This window comes from Dromiciops gliroides, chromosome 2, assembly GCF_019393635.1.
Source record: "Dromiciops gliroides isolate mDroGli1 chromosome 2, mDroGli1.pri, whole genome shotgun sequence".
Lineage (NCBI taxonomy): Eukaryota > Metazoa > Chordata > Mammalia > Microbiotheria > Microbiotheriidae > Dromiciops > Dromiciops gliroides.
In genome coordinates, this window is record NC_057862.1 from 280,575,775 (window position 1) to 280,594,072 (window position 18,298).

Genomic DNA, 18,298 nt, shown 5'->3' on the forward strand with positions numbered 1-18,298 from the left:
ACCCAGTGATTTGACAAGGAGCCAGAACCTTGTAATTAGCTAATGTGGAAGGGGCCAGGGACAAAGGCCTGGAAAAGCCCAACAAATGGAATAAAAATCAGGTCTCCCTGCCAAGTGTTTGATTTAATTACATATTCTGCTGGAGCAATCTTCTCAGGTGAACTGCTTACCCCAACCACATTGACAGAAACAAAAGAGGAGATTAGATGCAGGGAGAGGGCCCCAGTGTCTGACTTTTGAGTCATAAAGGCTACAGCAAGTGAGGACTGAGAATGGAGGGATTAATGGTCTTGAAGCAGGACTGAGAGGGACAAGGGAGAGATGAGATGGTCACAAGACAGTCATTACCAGTGTGACATTTAAGTTTTTGTTTGAGCTTATTAAAACACGTCTTTCATATTCAAACCTTCTAACATAAGGAAAGGAGTTTCAGGAGCAGAAATGTGATAGGAAAGCTCTCTCCCACATCAAATCATCCTGTGATCTCCTCTTGCCCTATATTTATCTGATGAAATACCTTATCTCTCCTCCACTTCCTCCCCTGACCAAATGGTAGTAGGCACCTTGCAAACATAGATTGCATCCTTTTAACATAGGCATCTCCACCACTCCTATCCCGTTGCCTGGCACAGTACTCTATACAAAGTAGGCATTTAATCGATGTTTGTTGAATGAGTAAATGAACTCATAAATATGATCTCTCCACATCTAGCTCCAAGCTGTTTCACTAGAAAACACCTTGCACCTACTCTCCCTCCCTCTCCTCATTTCCCCTCATTTTCTTCCAAGCCTTCCTGAACAGGCAGACAGAAAAAAAAAGACATGCCTAGGAGTTGATTAGTTCTGCCTGGAAATTTCCTACCTATAAAAATAATTGAGCTGGGGGCAGGGGGAGCAGAGAACACATCTTGGAATGAGGAAGACATGAATGCATGTACTAACTCTGACTCACACTGGTGGTGGGACCCCCAGACAAGTCCTTTAATATCTCAGTGCTCCTAAGTATCTCATTAAGATTATGAATTACAAAACAGTTGCTGATCTGCATTGATAGAGGGAGTTCCCTCACATGGTAGCTCCTATGCTAATGAAATCGTAAGTCTAGACAAAGCCCAATAATTATAGCTACCACTTTGGGGTGTGCAAAACATATTTGATATGATTGATCCTCCCAACAACCCTGTGACATTTTACAGATAAAATATCCATTTTACAGATAAAGAGGCTAAGACTGAAAGACTTGCCCAGGGCTACACAGTAAATATTTGAGGTAGGATTTGAAACCAGGTTATCCTTATTCCAAGCCTAATGTTACACTGTCTTTATAAAATCGATGGCCAATATATCCACAGCTAGTCTACTAGGGGCTAGGAGTGCCCTCAGGTATCACTACAGTAAAGTTCAGCATCCTGTGCTTCTCACTAACTTCTATGATCTATAATTCCTATAGGAATTACATAATTTCCATAGGATTGGTATGTACAAAAGCAACACCCAGTCTTAACCTCAAGGTTCCAGGAATGAGAAAATATCTCAAATAGTATATCCAAGCCATTATACTCCCTTGAAAGCAAAGATAATTTTGTGGGGCAGAGGTTAAGAACTATGGATGTGGGATATTGCATGAACTATAATATTAGGGTGCTACTTTGGTCAGTTATATAGAACTGCTTTTTTATCCTCCTTATTTATTTATCTTTATTAGAAGAAAAGGCTGTCTGGGTAGGTATGGGGAGAGGGATATATTCAGAAATGAAGGTGACATAAAAAACAGAAAATACCAATAACAAATATCAAAAGACTATTTGGCACCCACCAGAAACTAGCTAGGTAACACAGTAGATTGAGTGTTAGGCTTGGAGTCAGGATCATTTTTGTTATTTGTCCTTCATTCTCAAAGAGGACCACACCACAACTTGCAATGAAATGGATTTAAGTGAGGAAGTCACCAGCCACGCTCTCTCCTCTGGAACCATTTGGGTCCAGTAGCAAGATATATTATCAGGATGACTGGAGATGGCCCTGGATGTATAAGACAATTGGGGTTAAATGACTTGCCCAGGGTCACACAACTACTAAGTGTCTGAGGTGAGATTTGAATTCAGGTCCTCCCAACTTCAGGACCAGTGCTCTATACATTGTACCACCTAGCTGCCCCTCTGGAGTCAGGAAGACCTGAGTTGAAAATCCTGCCTCAGACACTTACTAGTATTGTATGCACTAAGAAAGCTACTGAACCCCTCTGAGCCTCAGTTTTCTCATTTGTAAAATGAGAAAAATAATGGCACTGACCTTGTAGGGCTGTTGGAGGAACAAATGAGATAATACATATAAAGTGCTTTGCAAACCTTAAAGCCATATATTAATCCTTGTTATTATATAAAAGAATGGAATAATATGTTCAGAAGAGCAAAGGAACAAAAACTTCAACCCAAGGTGAAATAGCCTGCAGACCTGAGCCCAGTAATCAATGGAAAAGATAGACATTCAGATAAATAAAAGATAGGTATTTGATGCATTCCTACAAAACAAACAAACAAAGTCAGGTATGTGCAGATTACTTGCTTTTCAAACATCCCAGGAAATAGAAACTCAATTAAGGCAAATAAGTATAGTGACCAAGGAAAGTATGAGTAACAAAATAAATTACTCCAGAAAAAAGGGGGAAAACTAGAAAGAGAAAGACACCAATGAGGTTAAAAACAACAACAACAACAATAAAATGATAACAGAGGAACCATAAGATTTGGGGTTTTTTCTAAATATACCTAAGGAGAGGGGAAAAGGAGGAGCTTAAATGAAAGAATGGTGAATGAAAAGACTTAAAATAGAGGCAGCTAGGTGGCAAAGTGGATAAAGCACTGGCCCTGGATTCAGGAGGACCTGAGTTCAAATTCGACCTCAGATACTTGACACTTACTAGCTGTGTGACCCTGGGCAAGTCATTTAACCCTCACTGCCAAGAAAGAAAGAAAGAAAGAAAGAAAGAAAGAAAGAAAGAAAGAAAGAAAGAAAGAAAGAAAGAAAGAAAGAAAGAAAGAAAGAAAGAAAGAAAGAAAGAAAGAAAGGAAGGAAGGAAGGAAGGAAGGAAGGAAGAAAGAAAGAAAGGGCTTAAAATACCATGAACTAAACCTCACAATGTACAAGCTTCATTCTGTTTCATTTTTTGTAGGACTAACCCAAAGGAGGAGCTATGTAAAAGGAAAGAGGTAAGGAAAAAGATAGAGAGAAATATATGGATGTAACCCTAATAGTAAATAGTAAACAATGAAGGGAAAGAAAGAAGGGGGCCTACAGAAATGTATATGAGAAATGGAGGGATTGAAATAGGAGAGAGGCAGAGAGAAATCACAATTCAATGGTGAGAGGAGGTTGTACTGAAGAATGCTCCCATGGTGGGAGAGGGATATTATACAATGGGAGATGGGGACCTCACAATGGGTATAATCTGCAGGGATTTGGTGTTTAGTGATACCACTACCTCTGAGAGTCTGGTGCTTCCATGTTGAGCATCTTACCCCCCAGGAGAAGGGGAATTGGAGTAGCTGGGGGGCAACTGATGCCCCAAAGAGTGAGAGGGCATGGACTCAGAAAGGAGATGTCATGGCAAATGGGGGTGAGGGAGAGGGAATGACTGCAGGGAGGATAAGTATTGAACCACACAATCAGGGACAAAGTAAAATGTTTACTATGGAGCAATACTTCTATCCTCTTTATCTCCTTCAAGAACTGATAGGTCTAAGACTGAGGTACAAGGGGACAGGATAGAGACTGTTTAGAAAAAAGAACTCAAAATAGGTACCTTGGAAGCTTTAACTCCATGAGGAAGGTAGAAACTAAAGAAAGAATAAATAAGTATAAGGGCCATGAATCAAAGAATAAAAATCTAGGACAGAAAAGGAAGAACAATAATGAAGGGAATGAGGGAAAGAAAGAATTTTTATAAAAATGCACAAAAAATTTTCAAAAACTAACAAGACAAGTTGAGGAGGAGATGGAAGGAGATGTTGATTTATTCCTTGACTGCTGAGGAAAACAAACGAGGGGAAGTATTGGATAATTAGATAAAAGGAAGAAAGCAACAGAATTCAGTTGAGCAAAATTCCAAAACTAGAGAGTTATCAAAAAGGGGGGCAAGGGTGAGGGGGAACAGTAAAGGGAAAAGAGGTAGTAAGAACAAGATTGCCATAGAGATTAAGTAAAAATAACTGAAGAAAAAAAAAACCAAAGGAAAAAGAACTGAAGAATAACAAAAGAAAAAGAACAAAAAATCCTAATTTAGAAAAAAAAACTAAGGTCAAAGGAGGAAAATATAAACTTAATTTATATAACTTTAAATGTGAATGGTTTAAATAATCCAATAAAAAAAGAATGACAGATTTTTTAAAATAATAAAAATTTTTATTTAAAGTTTTGAGTACTAAATTTTATCCCTTCTTCCTTCCCTCACCTCCCCTTCCCCCCCCCCAGGTGATAAGCCATCAGATATAAGTTATACATGTGCAATTATGTAAAACTTTACCACATCAGTCATTTTGCATAAGAAAACTTTAATAATAGAAAAAATGAAAGAAAGTGAAAAATAGCATGCTTCGGTCTGTGCTCAATCATTATCAGTTCTTTCTTTGGAGATGGATAATATACTTCACCGTTAGTCCTTCACGATTGTCTTGGATCACTGTATTGCTAAGAATAGTTAAGGAGTGATAGATTTGACAAAGAAAGAAAACTCAACACAGCTAAAATGTAGACATGCACAGAATAAAAATAAAGGGCTAGAAAAAATGTACTATGAGTCAGATGAATTTTTTTAAAAGAACAATCAAACAAAGCAAACACAAAAATTCATAACATAAAAATAAACAAAAGACATTATGCAGAAAGGAACCACATATAATAAAACAATATTAGTATTAGATTTATATGTTTTAAATGCCTCAATTCATAAAGGACAAATTAACAGAATGACAAGAAGACAAAAACACTGTTATAATAGTGGCAGGAGATTTTAATATCCTCTTCTCAGTTTTGTACAAATCTTATCAGAAAGATTAAAAAAGGAAAATAAAAAATTCAAAAAAATTGCTGAAGAAACTAGAGCTAAGATTTTGAATTTTCTAGTGATTACTAAAGATTGTTCATATTTCTTAATACCAACTACTTACAGCTTTTATAATAATTGGCCATATATTTAGGCATGGAGGCATTGTAAATAAACGGGAAAAGACAGACATAGTAAACATATCTTTTATAGACCACAATGTCATAAAAATGGTAATCAGTTTAAGGAGCATGAAAAGACTCAGACCCAAATGGAGACTGAACAATGAAATTCTAAATAATGGGTGGGTCAAAGAACAAATATAGGAACAATTAATAATTATGAGAAAGAGAAGAATAATAATAATGAAAAACATTACAAAATTTGGAGATATAGTTAAAGCAGTCATTAGAGGGAGAATAATCCCTAAAACATTAAAAAAATTATTTTCTACAAAATAGAAAAGGAAAATATTCATTACCTGAAAATACATTTTTAAACAAAAGAAAACCAAAAATTCTCATCCTAATACCTAAACCAAGGAAGAATAAAGGAGAACTCTAGACCAATATCATTAATAAATATTGATTCAAAATTTTAAAATAAAATCCTGTCAAAAGACTACAGAAATTTATCTGACTGAGTTTGATTTATGCTGGAAATATAGGAATGATTCAACATTAAGAAAACAATCAACATTAATCATATTCAAAACAAAAGCATGTAAAACTACATGATTATCTCAGTAGATACAACCTTGAACGAAGTATAGCACTTGTTTATGCTAGAAATATAATAATGATATGAACATCTACCTATACCAAAAGCAACCACCTATGAAATAGGGAAACATTAGAAGCTTCCCCAATAAATAGAGGATCAGAGCAAGAATGCCCTCTCTCGCCAATACTATTTGGTAGAATTTTAGAAATGTTAGCAATAACAACAAGAGAAGAAGGGGGCAACTAGGTGATGCAGTGGATAAAGCACTGGCCCTAGATTCAGGAGGACCTGAATTCAAATCTGAGCTCAGACACTTGACACTTAATAGCTGTGTGATCCTGGGCAAGTCACTTAACCCTTATTGCCCCACAAAACAAAACAAAACAAAAACAAAAACAAAAACAAATAAAAATAAAAATAATGAACAGTAACAGAAGAGGAAGAAAATAAAGTATAAACATAGCTAATAAGGAGCTAAGACTATCCCTACTCGCTAATGACATGATGGTTTATTTAGAAATTCCTAGGGAATCAGCAAAGATATTAATTGAGACAATTAACAACAAAATCCAAGAGATTTTGATAGAAAGGGAAATGCCATTCCAAATAAAGACAAAATGAATAAACTATCTGATCAATCAACCAAAATATTTACATATATTCAATTACGAAGTGCTTCTTAAAGAAATAAAGAACAACTTAAATAGCTGGAGGAATGTTCAGTGCTCGTGGCTGGGCTGGGCCAATATAATAGAATGAAAATACTGCCAAAGTCAATTTACAGTTTTAATGCTATACCAAACTATCAAATGGATACTTTGCAGAACTAGATAGAATAATAATAGAATTCACGTATATAAGCCAAGGGTCTAGAATATCAAGGGAAATAATGAAAAAAACACAGCATAGAAGAGATCATAGAGCTTTCAGACTTGAAACTATATTATAAAACAGCAGTCATCAAAACCACTCAGTACATAGTAGAAAAGGGAGAATAAGAAACAATGAAACTAATAACCCAGTGTTTGATAAACTAAAAAACTTAAATAACTTGGGAATGAACCACCTATTTTATTTTTTAAAAACTGCTGGAGAAAATGGAAAGCAATCTAGTAGAAATTTGGGTTAAACCAACATCTTACACCATAATCCATAATATCTTAATTAAAAATTACACAATTTTTAAAAAATTAGAAGAAAAGCAGATCACATGCCTTTCACAGCAGTGGGTAGGAGATGCATTTTTTAAAAGTTTTTATTGATATTTTCTATCACCATAGCTTTCCTATGTACCCCTGCCCCTGCCCCTTGCAGAGAGTTCTCATATGACAAATGATATTTTTTCAGAGAGAAAAAAAAAGTAAGCACAACTAATCAGTAACATTGAAAAAATTTAAAACTATGTACAATGTGTAACATCTGTGGACCTTCCATCTCCATGAGGGGGTAGGTTTGGGGAGCCTTCTCAAGGAGATATATTCTAAATCAAAAAAGAGATGGGGCTATTACAAAATATAAAATAAATCACTTTTATTATATTATATTGAACTAAAAATCTTCTGCACAAACAAAATTAATACACCTATGCTCAGAAGGGAAGTGGTTAAACAGGAGAAAAAAATCAATGTATAAAATTTCTCAGATTTGGTATCCAAGATACATAAGTAGCTAATGGAACAAAAACTATTTCATAATAGATAAGTGATCAAAGGATATGAACAGTTCTCAAAAGAATTGAAAACTATTAATAAATTTATGGAAGAATGTTACAAATCACTAATAACAAGAGAAATACAAATGAAAACAATCCCAAGGTTTTACCTCATATCCTACATATTGGCAAAGATAACAAAAGATGGGTATAGTCAATTTTGGAGGTTTGTGGGAAGATAAACACACTAGTGTATCGTTGGAAGAGCTATGAATCAGTACTACCATTTAAAAAGCAATTTGGAAATATATGAAGTACAAATAAAATGTTCATACTCTTTGATTCTATTACTAGGTTTATGCACTAAAAAAGTTGTTAATAAGGAGAAAGTCCCTATTCACCCCCAAAACATTTATAACAGTATTTTTATGACAGCAAAGAACTGGAAAAAATAGGTTACAATCAATTGGAGAATGGTTAAACAAATTCTGGTATATGAATGTAATGCAATATTAGTGTATCTTAAGAAATTATTGCTGTGGCAGCTAGGTGGCACGTTGGATAGACTACAGGGTCTGAAATCAGCAAGATTCATCTTTCTGAGTTCAAATCTGGCCTCAGACACTTCTTAGCTTTGTGACTCTAGGCAAGTCACTTAATCTCATTTGCCTCAATTCCTTTTGTGTAAAATGAGCTGGAGAAGGAAATGGCAAACCACTCCAGAACTTTGCCAAGGAAACCCCAAATGGAGTCACAAAGAGATGGACATGACTAAACAACAATCAATAAAGAATGACAAATATGATGAATATAGAAAAGAATGGAAAGACACTAATTGATAAAGAATGAATTAAGCAGAGCCAAGAAAATTATATACACAATAACTAAAGTGTAAATATAAATAACATTTCACAAAATAATTAAAAGTGAAAGTTTTAAATGACAAAGAACAAGCATGACTCCAAAGAAAAGATATGAAAAGATAACTCACCTTTCTCCTATACAGATGTAGGAGGAACACAGATGTAGTGCACTGCACATACTTTCAGAATTTTTTGATGTATTTGATCCATTTTGCCTTGTTTTTCTCCTTCATTTTTTTTCCTTTCAATGTTATTTGTCATATGCAGTTATTCTCAGAGAGAAAGAAGGTTACTGGAGAAATTCTCATGATATTAAAACAAAATATATAGATTTAAAGTTATTTTTTTAAAAAAAAACAAGCAGTAATTACAAGAGAAACAGGAATAGAATTAGAAGTGAGAACAAAGCCAAGTACTGGGGTACTAATCCTCTGTTCCCCTTGTTCAGTAAAGAATTCTTTCCCTATCCATAAGTGTGAAAGGTATCTCTTTCCAGGATTCTTCAATCTATTCAATGTGTAACCTTTTTTCTTCCAAGACATGTATCCCTTTGGAGTTTATGGTAAATGGTGTGAGATGTTGGTAAATTTCATCCCTACTCCAGTACTTGGGGCTTATCGAACATTAAGTTACTATATTTGTTTCCTGCATTTGATCTCTTCCACTAATCAACTTATCTACTTTTTTAAAAACTTGTTGGTGACCTTACAAATACCTCTGCAGGTACTTCAATGTCTTCACCAGCCCTGTGTATTGAAAACTTAGAAAAGACAGTTTTCTACAGCAAAATCTTTGCAACATCAAATGGCTTAACATCAGAAAGTGATATGGTTTTACTAATGTTAATGCTACTAATGATGATTTCCCATGTGACTTGCTCTTTTACCCAGGGATCACTGGGTTTTCCATTGACCTTGAAGCTGACACCCTCCTATTTTCTCCCCCCATTAAAATGTAATCTCATGGGGGCAGCTAGGTGGCACAGTGGATAGAGCACCAGCCCTGGAATCAGGAGTACCTGAGTTCAAATCCGGCCTCAGACACTTAACACTTACTAGCTGTGTGACCCTAGGCAAGTCACTTAACCCCAATTGCCTCACTGGAAAAAAAAAAAGAATGTAATCTCATTCACATTCTCTTTTTGTTTGTTTGTTTGGTTTTTTGGTGGGGCAATGAGGGTTAAGTGACTTGCCCAGGATCACACAGCTAGAACATGTCAAGTGTTGAGGCCGAATTTGAACTCAGGTCCTCCTGAATTCAGGGCCAGTGCTCTATCTACTGCACCACCTAGCTGCCCCCTAGAATATAATCTCCTTAAGGGCAGAGACTGTCTCCATTTGTCTATTTGTACCTCCAGCACTTAGCACAGAGCTTCACACAGAGTAAATGGGTTTTATTGCTTCATTCATTTGGGGGATAAGGTGGTAGTGAGTGGCAAGAGGAGGCAGTCCCCTTGGAAGTCTGCTGTCTGGAGAAAGGGAAGAATAAAACCAATTGTCAAAAAATACCAGGAAGACCTTCATATCATCCTAATGTCACTAGTCATCCCTAATGGACCATGCAAAAGACTACATGCAAAAGATGCTGATATAGTCCTGACACCAGAATTCTAAAAAGTCCTTGGGTCTAATGCCCAAAGAATCATGGATTATCACTTGTGACAAAGCCCTTAGAAATCCCTTAGTCCCAACCCTCACATTTTATCAGTATTACCTACTTCATAGGGTTGCTGTTAAGATCAAACAAGATAAGGTTATACAAAGTACTTCATAAAACTTAAAGTGCTATGTAAATGTCAGCTATTAATTTTATTATTATATAAATATTGTCTATTATTAGATGTACTCCTCTCTCCTCTCTGGGTCTTTGTAGCAATGTTCTCAATCTCCTTTCCTGGACTAGCATTCATAAACCCATCAAATATAGGTGTTGCCCAAGGCTCTATCTGAAGCCCTCTTCTCTCTTCACTCTATACTATCTCGTTGGATGATCCCATCAGTACCTGTCAGTCAAATTGTCATTTCTACGGAGATGATTTCCAGATTTAATTTAATGGAGATTTCAAACTAGATATCTCATAGGCATCTCAAACTCAGCATGTCCAAAACAGAACTCATTATCTTTCCCCGAAACTGCCTCCATCTTCTGAACTTCCCTATCACTATCAAGGGCCCTATCAGACCCACCCCCAGTCACTCTGGGTTACACCTTCCATCATTCTTGACTCTTCACTCTGACTTGTCCCACATATCCAATCAATTGCCAATTATCGTTGTTTCTGCTGTTACCACATCTCCTATTCTCTACATAGCTGTCAAAATTATTTTCCTTAAAGTACTATGTCACCAACATAATCAATAAACTACAATGGCTCCCTATTACTTCAAGGATCAAATTTAAATCCCTCTGTTTGACATTTAAAGCTCTTCATGACTAGGTCCCTTCTTGGAAAGTCTTCTTCTACTTTACCCACCCTCCACACACTAGGTGGTTCAGCTACATTAGCTTGCTTGATATTTATTCATGACCGTGTACCTCTAGCAGCAGCTATCCCCCAGGGCCAGCATGTCCTAACTCCTAACCTCTTAGCATCTCTGGATCCCTTCAAGACTCAGTTCAAACATCACCTCCTGCTGGAAGCTTTTCCCTACTCCACCACCAAGCTGCTAGAACTTTCTAATGTTGTCTTCCATCTTTATGCATCTCATTTGAACTTAATTATTTACTAGAACGAATGCTCCTTGAAGGCAGGGATTGTTCCTGCCTTTCTTTGAATCCTCACTGCCTAGCACAATGTCTGGCACATAGTAAGCACTTAATATACTTGCTGACTGATTTGTTAATGAATGTGAAATTATTTTAGAGGCAGCATGATTTACTGGATAGAGTGCTAGGCTTGGAAAACCCAAGTTCAAATCCTGCCTCTGACTTTTACTATGGGACCACAATCAAGTCACCAAACCTCTCTGAACTCCAGAAAACTCTCTTAAGATTTATTTACCAAGTATTAAGTCATAGCCAGGACATTATCTTCATGGGTGGAAGGAGTTCCCACAGTGAAGAGTTCCCTTCAATAATTGAATATTAATATTATTGCTGTATTATTATTTTTTAATTTATTTTATTTTCAATTCATGAAACAAAACAAGCATTCCCATAACACATTACAATAAAAAAGATTATTGCACATGAAACTGCAAATCGACCATGTACAATTTTATATTCCCTCCAAATATATAACAAAGTTAGCATGTAAATTTTTTTTTTTTTTACTTATGGGGAAACTGGGGAAGTGAGACCAGAAAGGCATAACAATGTCTCACATGGAATTGGCGGCAGAACAAAAAAAAAAAATACAAGGGTACCTCCTTACTGGTTCTCACTCTTCAAACACTATCTTCCACTCCAAATATTTGGTCAAATGCCACTCTCAGAGTGATAAAACACTTACACCTGTCCTTAACCTCACCCAGCCCCCTATTTCTGAGATGGGGATCAAAGCCAAGCTGAGTCAGTCCTTAGAGAAGAGTGCTTTTCATTCACTCAGTCCCTTCCTCATACTATCACCACAAGATTTAACAATATCATAGGCTTTCTTTTTATTTTTAAAGGCAATCAGGGTTAAGTAACTTGAGGCCAGATTTGAACTAAGGTCCTCCTGACTCCAGGGCAGCTGCCTCCATGGGCCTTCTTTAAAGAAGTCTCAAACATTAACATTAGTTTCCAAAAGTTGAGTCTGAATAGTAAAAAGAACCGTGTATTGGGAATCAGGCACTGAGTTCAAATCTCAGCCCTGCTACTTACAACCTATGTGACTACACAAGTCACTCCCCTTCCCTGGGCCTCCATAGTAAAACTAGGAAGGGAGAATGGATATTCTCTAAGGAGCCTTCCAGCTCTGAGCCTTAAATCCTGAGTCCATTTATAGTATCTGAGCAGATACATTCTTCACATAAATTAAAATGGTTGCAGAAGTATTTGTCTTTGAAGCCAATCTTCACTTCTGTGCAGGGAGGGACTCCATAAGAGACCACTCATACCACTCTGAAAACTATTTTTAAATTTAATTATAACATAAAAGATATAATAAAGGCAATGATGCATTTCCTGGGATACTTTGCTATTTCCAAAGTGCTCTTCCACTATCTCAGTAGATCCTTAGGTAGAACAACAAGGGAGGCAAGGCTGGAAGTATTGTGCCCATTTTACACATGTGGAAACAGAGATCCAGTGGAGAGGAAACGCTTTACCCCCAGTCATACAATGACATCAGAGATGGAGACAAAACTGGGGACTGAATCCTACAAATCATTTCCTTTTTTGCAGGCGGCGGGAGGGGTTGGCAATGAGGGTTAAGTGATTTGCCCAGGGTCACACAGCTAGTAAGTAAGTAAGTGTCAAGTGTCTGAGGTCAAATTTGAACTCAGGTCCTCCTAAATCCAGGGCCAATGCTTTATCCACTGTGCCACCTAGCTGTCCCTACCAATTCTTTTTTTTTTTTCCTGCAAATCATTTCTAAGGATGGGACAGGAAGAGAATAAACTATTAAGCTAGAGGAAGCTTTCCTTTTCCACCCTTTTAACTAAATCTCCACACCCTTGCTTGGCCCCTATGCCTAAGGAAGAGAAAGCAGTTTGGGGAGGAAGAAGAGCAGACAGGACTTTCCCTTTCAGGGGGACAGGGGCCACAGCCACAGGAAGAACCCTAGTTGCCTTATCACCCCCAGCCCTCCTCTGAGTTCAACCCAGCCTGAGGCTGAAGGGCTGTTGAATTAGCTAATTAAACAACTAAGTCCATGCCCCCTACAGGCCTCTCCTCCTGCTCAGAGAAAGCAACCGTTTCATCATCCCACTGACTACACAGCAGGTTCAGAATGATGCCACACAGAATTTTGTTAAAGGAGGGGGTGGGGAAATCACACTTTATAGAGTTATTCTTGCTTTGGAATTTTCACTGGCCTATAAAATATTTTTATATTTATTACACATTTAATGGGAACTCCTAGAATCAACAGTAGGGTAAATAATGAAAACAACACTAGTAAATGCCCCTATAAACCTAGCACCAGCCCTTTGATGCTGATTTGTAGCTTGGGCTTCCCCTTCCTCTCCCCCACCCCATCCTCTTGCATTCTGGCTAATCTGGAAGCCAAGAGAGCCAGGGAGAAACTCATCACTCAACAGGCAGGGCAGGGCTGGTACTCATGCAGGGCCTTGCTGGCAAAGATACATAGTCCTGGAAACAATCAACAACATTGACTCCCTTGTTGGCAGAGCTGAGACAGAAACCCAAATGTCCAGACTTCAGGATATACATTTGGAGCTGGACAGCGCCTTAGAGTTCATTTAGCCCACCTCTCTCATTTTACAGATGAGAAAACTGAGGCCCAAATGAGTTAAATGACTTGCTCAAAGTCACACAGGTACTAAGGAGAAGAGCTAAGACTTGAACCTTTGTCCTTTGATTCTAGATCTATTGTTCTTTTCACCATACACATTTTCCTATAGAATCATGGGATCTCAGAGATGGAAAAGACCTAGAGGTGATTTGGATTTTTTTCTTTTAAAGTTTGTCATCTGTTATAGAAAAAAGCCCCTTTACTGAGTGGTCTTCAAGTGTCTTCTTCAACATCCCCAGGGATGGAAGGCTTACATTTCATTTTTTGAACATTTGAGCTGTGATTGACCTCCTTGTGACTTTCCCTACCATTGGTCAGGGACCACACAAATCTCTCTAGCACCCATCCTATTTACCTCAGGTAGGATCATAGATTAAAAACTGCATGGGACTCATGGTCATCTAGTCCAACTTCCTCACTTAACAAATGAGGAAACTGAGGTCCAGAGAACACAGTGGCAGAATGGGATGCCAACCCATGTCTGTCACAGATAGGATTCGAATCTGGGTCCTCTGGCTCCAAAACCAGTGCCCTTTCCTCTGCACCATGTTGTGTGAAGATAGTAAGCATGTCCTACTCCCTTCCTTGTCTCCAGGTTTCCCCTTCTTCATCATTAATTCCTTCAGATGATCCTAATACAACATGATTTCAAAATTTCTATGTCTAATGTCCATTCTTCTCTATACACTCTCTGGTTTGTTAATATCCATCTTAAAATATGGGACCAAGAACTGAATAAAATAATCTCCAGATGTGGTCTGACCAGGGATGAGGGCAGCAAGACATGTATCTTCCTTGTATTGGACTCTGTGCCTCTGTTAATGTATTTTAGCAGTCAGACTCATGTTGTCTTTCCAGTCCACTAAAAGTTCCAAGTATTTTTGACAGAAATTGCCATTAAGTAAGTTAATAAGCATTTTTAGGTGTCTAATATGTGCCAGACTCTAAGTCACATCTTCCTTCATGATATATTTTTTCAGTTGAGTTTCCAAATCTAAATATAGGACTTTAGATTTATATGTTAAACTTTTTTCTTGTAACTTTTGGTCTATCATTTTCATCTTCAGAAACACTGATTTAGAGGTGGAATTATGATTATGATACCTGGAGTTCTGAACTTGGAGATGGAAAGACACAGATTTGAATCCCAACTTTGATACCAGCTGTGTGACAAGGGACAGGATACCATAATCTTCCTGATTTTTAGTTTACTCATCTGTAAAACAGATATAGAATCCCTGTAGTGCCTACCTCAAAAGATTTCTTTATATAACATTTTGCAAACTTTAAAGTTCTATATTATTTTACACTATTATTATTGATTCTCCCTTCCAATGTTATCAGTTATCTCCCAACTTGCTGTCATCTGCTGAAATTCATTCAATTCAATAATCATTGAAACATAAGCCTCCTTACTCTGTCTTCATCCAAATCATTTGTAAAAATGGTTCAAATTCTTGTCCCTTGTTTGTTAGCTTTGAAGAATTCCCTAACTACTGGGAATGGGGCTGCATCCCCAAGCAGGAGCTCATGGAGTAAAGATACATCCCTACAGCAATGTGGTCAGAGACCTGAAACATCCAAAAGCTGAGCAGCTGAGTAATCCTGGGGGCTCTTCACATTCAAGTCAAACATCTAAAGGCACTGGGAAGTCATACTTTAGTGACAAGTCAGAAGGAAGCTCTTGTGGATCAGCTGTCACATCACCAGGAGATTCCTGTCTCTCAACTGGAGATAATTATAGCCTGCTGGACTGAGCTAATGCCGGTGTCATTAATGTATAATGACAAGATTAATCTGAGTGAAGAAAATTAAAAGATCAACAATAATATTTGTGAAGTGTCCTAGCATAAATGGCATTCTGCCAAACCCTGTACAAACTGAGGGGAAAGACAGTATCCCTGCCCTTTTAAAGCTTTCAGTCTTATAGATAAGTTGAAAGGAGGTTTTTGTGCCAAGTATTTGTGTGTATGTATGTGTGTGCATGTGTGTATGTATATGTGTAGTGTTAAGTGCTAAAATTCTAGCTAGTATGTCTAAAATATCTAATGAGTGGTTGTCCATAAATTATAAGCTTTAGCAAGAGTTAGACTTTTAAGCATTTATTAAGGAGAATAAGAATTTGGTAAAGAGAGAGAGAAAAGCCTAGACTCCTCCAGCGTCCTCAGGAAGAGAGCCCCAGTCAGAGCGCCAGGTTCCTCCTTCTTCCTCCCACTAGCAAATGTCACTTCCTGACGCCAAAGAAAAGATGCATGTTCTTGCCCTCAAAGACCTTCCTTTCGTGGCGGAACTTTTCTACAGTAAGTCTCCAGCAGGTGGCGTCATTCCAATTGTTACAGTAGGTAAGGGTTGGGGAGGGTATGTAGAAACACTTTTCACACAACTGAACCCTGTGTGATTATAATCCTGAAACTTGGAGCCAGAAGAGAGCTCTGAAAAGGTATCCCTCTCCTTCCATTGCGGGAGTGGGTAGGGTATAGGAGGCTATGGTTATGGAATATTCTACTACTATAAGACTCTAGGGGTTCTAATCCCAACTTTAAAACAGATAGTTGGATCCCCAGAGACCAGCTACTTTCTCCTCCTCAGTGTTCTAGGAATATCCCTGAGGGGCTGAAGTCTAAGGTTGTATCAAGTCCCCATTCTAATGTATTCTCCCAACATCAATTGCCACTAATTACTGGCCAATATAGCCAATTAATATCAATTAATTCTTACAAAGGCATATTTCCTGAGAAGATAATAGAGCAGGAGATACATTCTTCCCTTTACTATCTTAGTCCCTAGGAAGAGTGGAATCAAACTTAAAGCAGTTGCTACAAAATATCTACCCCACCAAGTTTACCCCTCCATACACACACATACATGCACAAATGTATTCATATACATGCACCCTTCCAGAAATCAGACAGCTGTCCTTACATTATGTGACCAGTAGAAACACATTTCTACACTGGGGTCTTTTGCATGCCCCCTAAGTTCTGGCTTAGCAACCAAATAAAAGGAATATTTCTTTACCACACAGTAAGACTCACAGTATAACTACATATTCTCTGAATTAGGGAGCAATCCCTTCCATTATATACTATCAAGGATTTATGGAAGCAGGGTCTCCAACGCATCAGGTGGACTGGCGGCAGGCAGAGCCCTCTGTACAGGTTCCAAGAATTAGGTTCTCATTGGCGCTGTCCCATGTTGCAATTATACACTCGGAGACACAGTTGATATGTTGATTGGTTTTCTTAAACGCTCTCTCTTTTTAAATCTTTGTTACAAGGGCTGGCTTGTTTGGTAGGAAATGGGAGATGGGTATATTTAGAAATTTAATCTGATATAAAAATAAAAGGCACCAATAAAATTTTAAAGTTAGCATACTTGTGTTTATTCAGTGACTCCTACTTGGCTGAAAGACTCCTGGGAGAGAGAAGTGAAGAAAGGGAGAGAGATGGGATGAGAGGTGAGAGACAGCACAGACTTTGAAAGATGAACAGAAGGCCACAGGAACCATAGAAATGCAGAAGTCAGCACTCTTCGATTCCCAGTGCCTGCACATCCAGAGACTGAGTGCACTACACTATGCAGGTGAGATTATTCTGTCCCTGGAACTGAGATTTCAACCGAACCCTGGATTGCTATCCAAGATTATCTTTTGGGTAATAAGTATTAGTGGGAGAGGAGCTAAGTAGGGTGAAATTAATCTAACTGTGGTCTTCCAGGTCTGGGACAGAACTAGTTCCCCAGAGTGAGCAGGGAAAGTTGTTTTCATGCCAAACACCAAGAGTGTCATTCCCCTAGACTGTAAATATCTGATGTGTGATAGATCTAATTCCCAGCCCTTTATAGAACTCGAAGATGGGAGAGTGAGGGAGTCAGGGCAGAACCATAGCCATCCCCCTGATGTCTACAGAGAGGGAATTCCACCCTCCCCAAGAAGTGCACTGGAATGCTCATTCCAGATCTATAAATTCCTATTATACTTGGACCTCTTCATTACACACTCGCATGTTACATATGTAAAAGACAAGCACATATATTAAGCAAACATACTTATCAAAGCAAACAGTAAAATAGTAATCAGGGAACCCATACAGACTACAGTCTGTATACATACTGACTTTCCTTATCATGGTTTTGATGTATCTTAGGTCAGGAGAAGAAATTAAATGGGAATCTGGGAGCAGTTTTGTGGATGCCGCAGACAACACACAAAGCCTGGCAGATGACAAAGAAAAAGGTTAGAAACTCAGAAATGCATAAAACATATGTAGAGTATCGTATGATATCAACATGTTTTATCTCTTAATACCATAACAATTCGGACTTCTCTGGTACAAAGAGAGGGCCAAAATTTTTTACATGAATTTCCAGATTGCTGGGGAGGGGGTGGGTGTTGGTGCTCCTCTAACCCCCTTGATTTGGAAGGGCTAACTGTAATCTAGGTGATCAAATGTTCAAGAGAGAAGGGATCTCTGAGGGAAAGAGGAAGAGCCAATGGGAATGCTCCTCTAAGGTGTGCCTGCACACCCCAGCCACACTCCCTGCAGGCCTTGCTACCAAAGCCTTTTTGTGTCTTGAAGGAAGGGCCTTGTGCTAGCTGTGCACTGGGGGAATCGCAGATATAT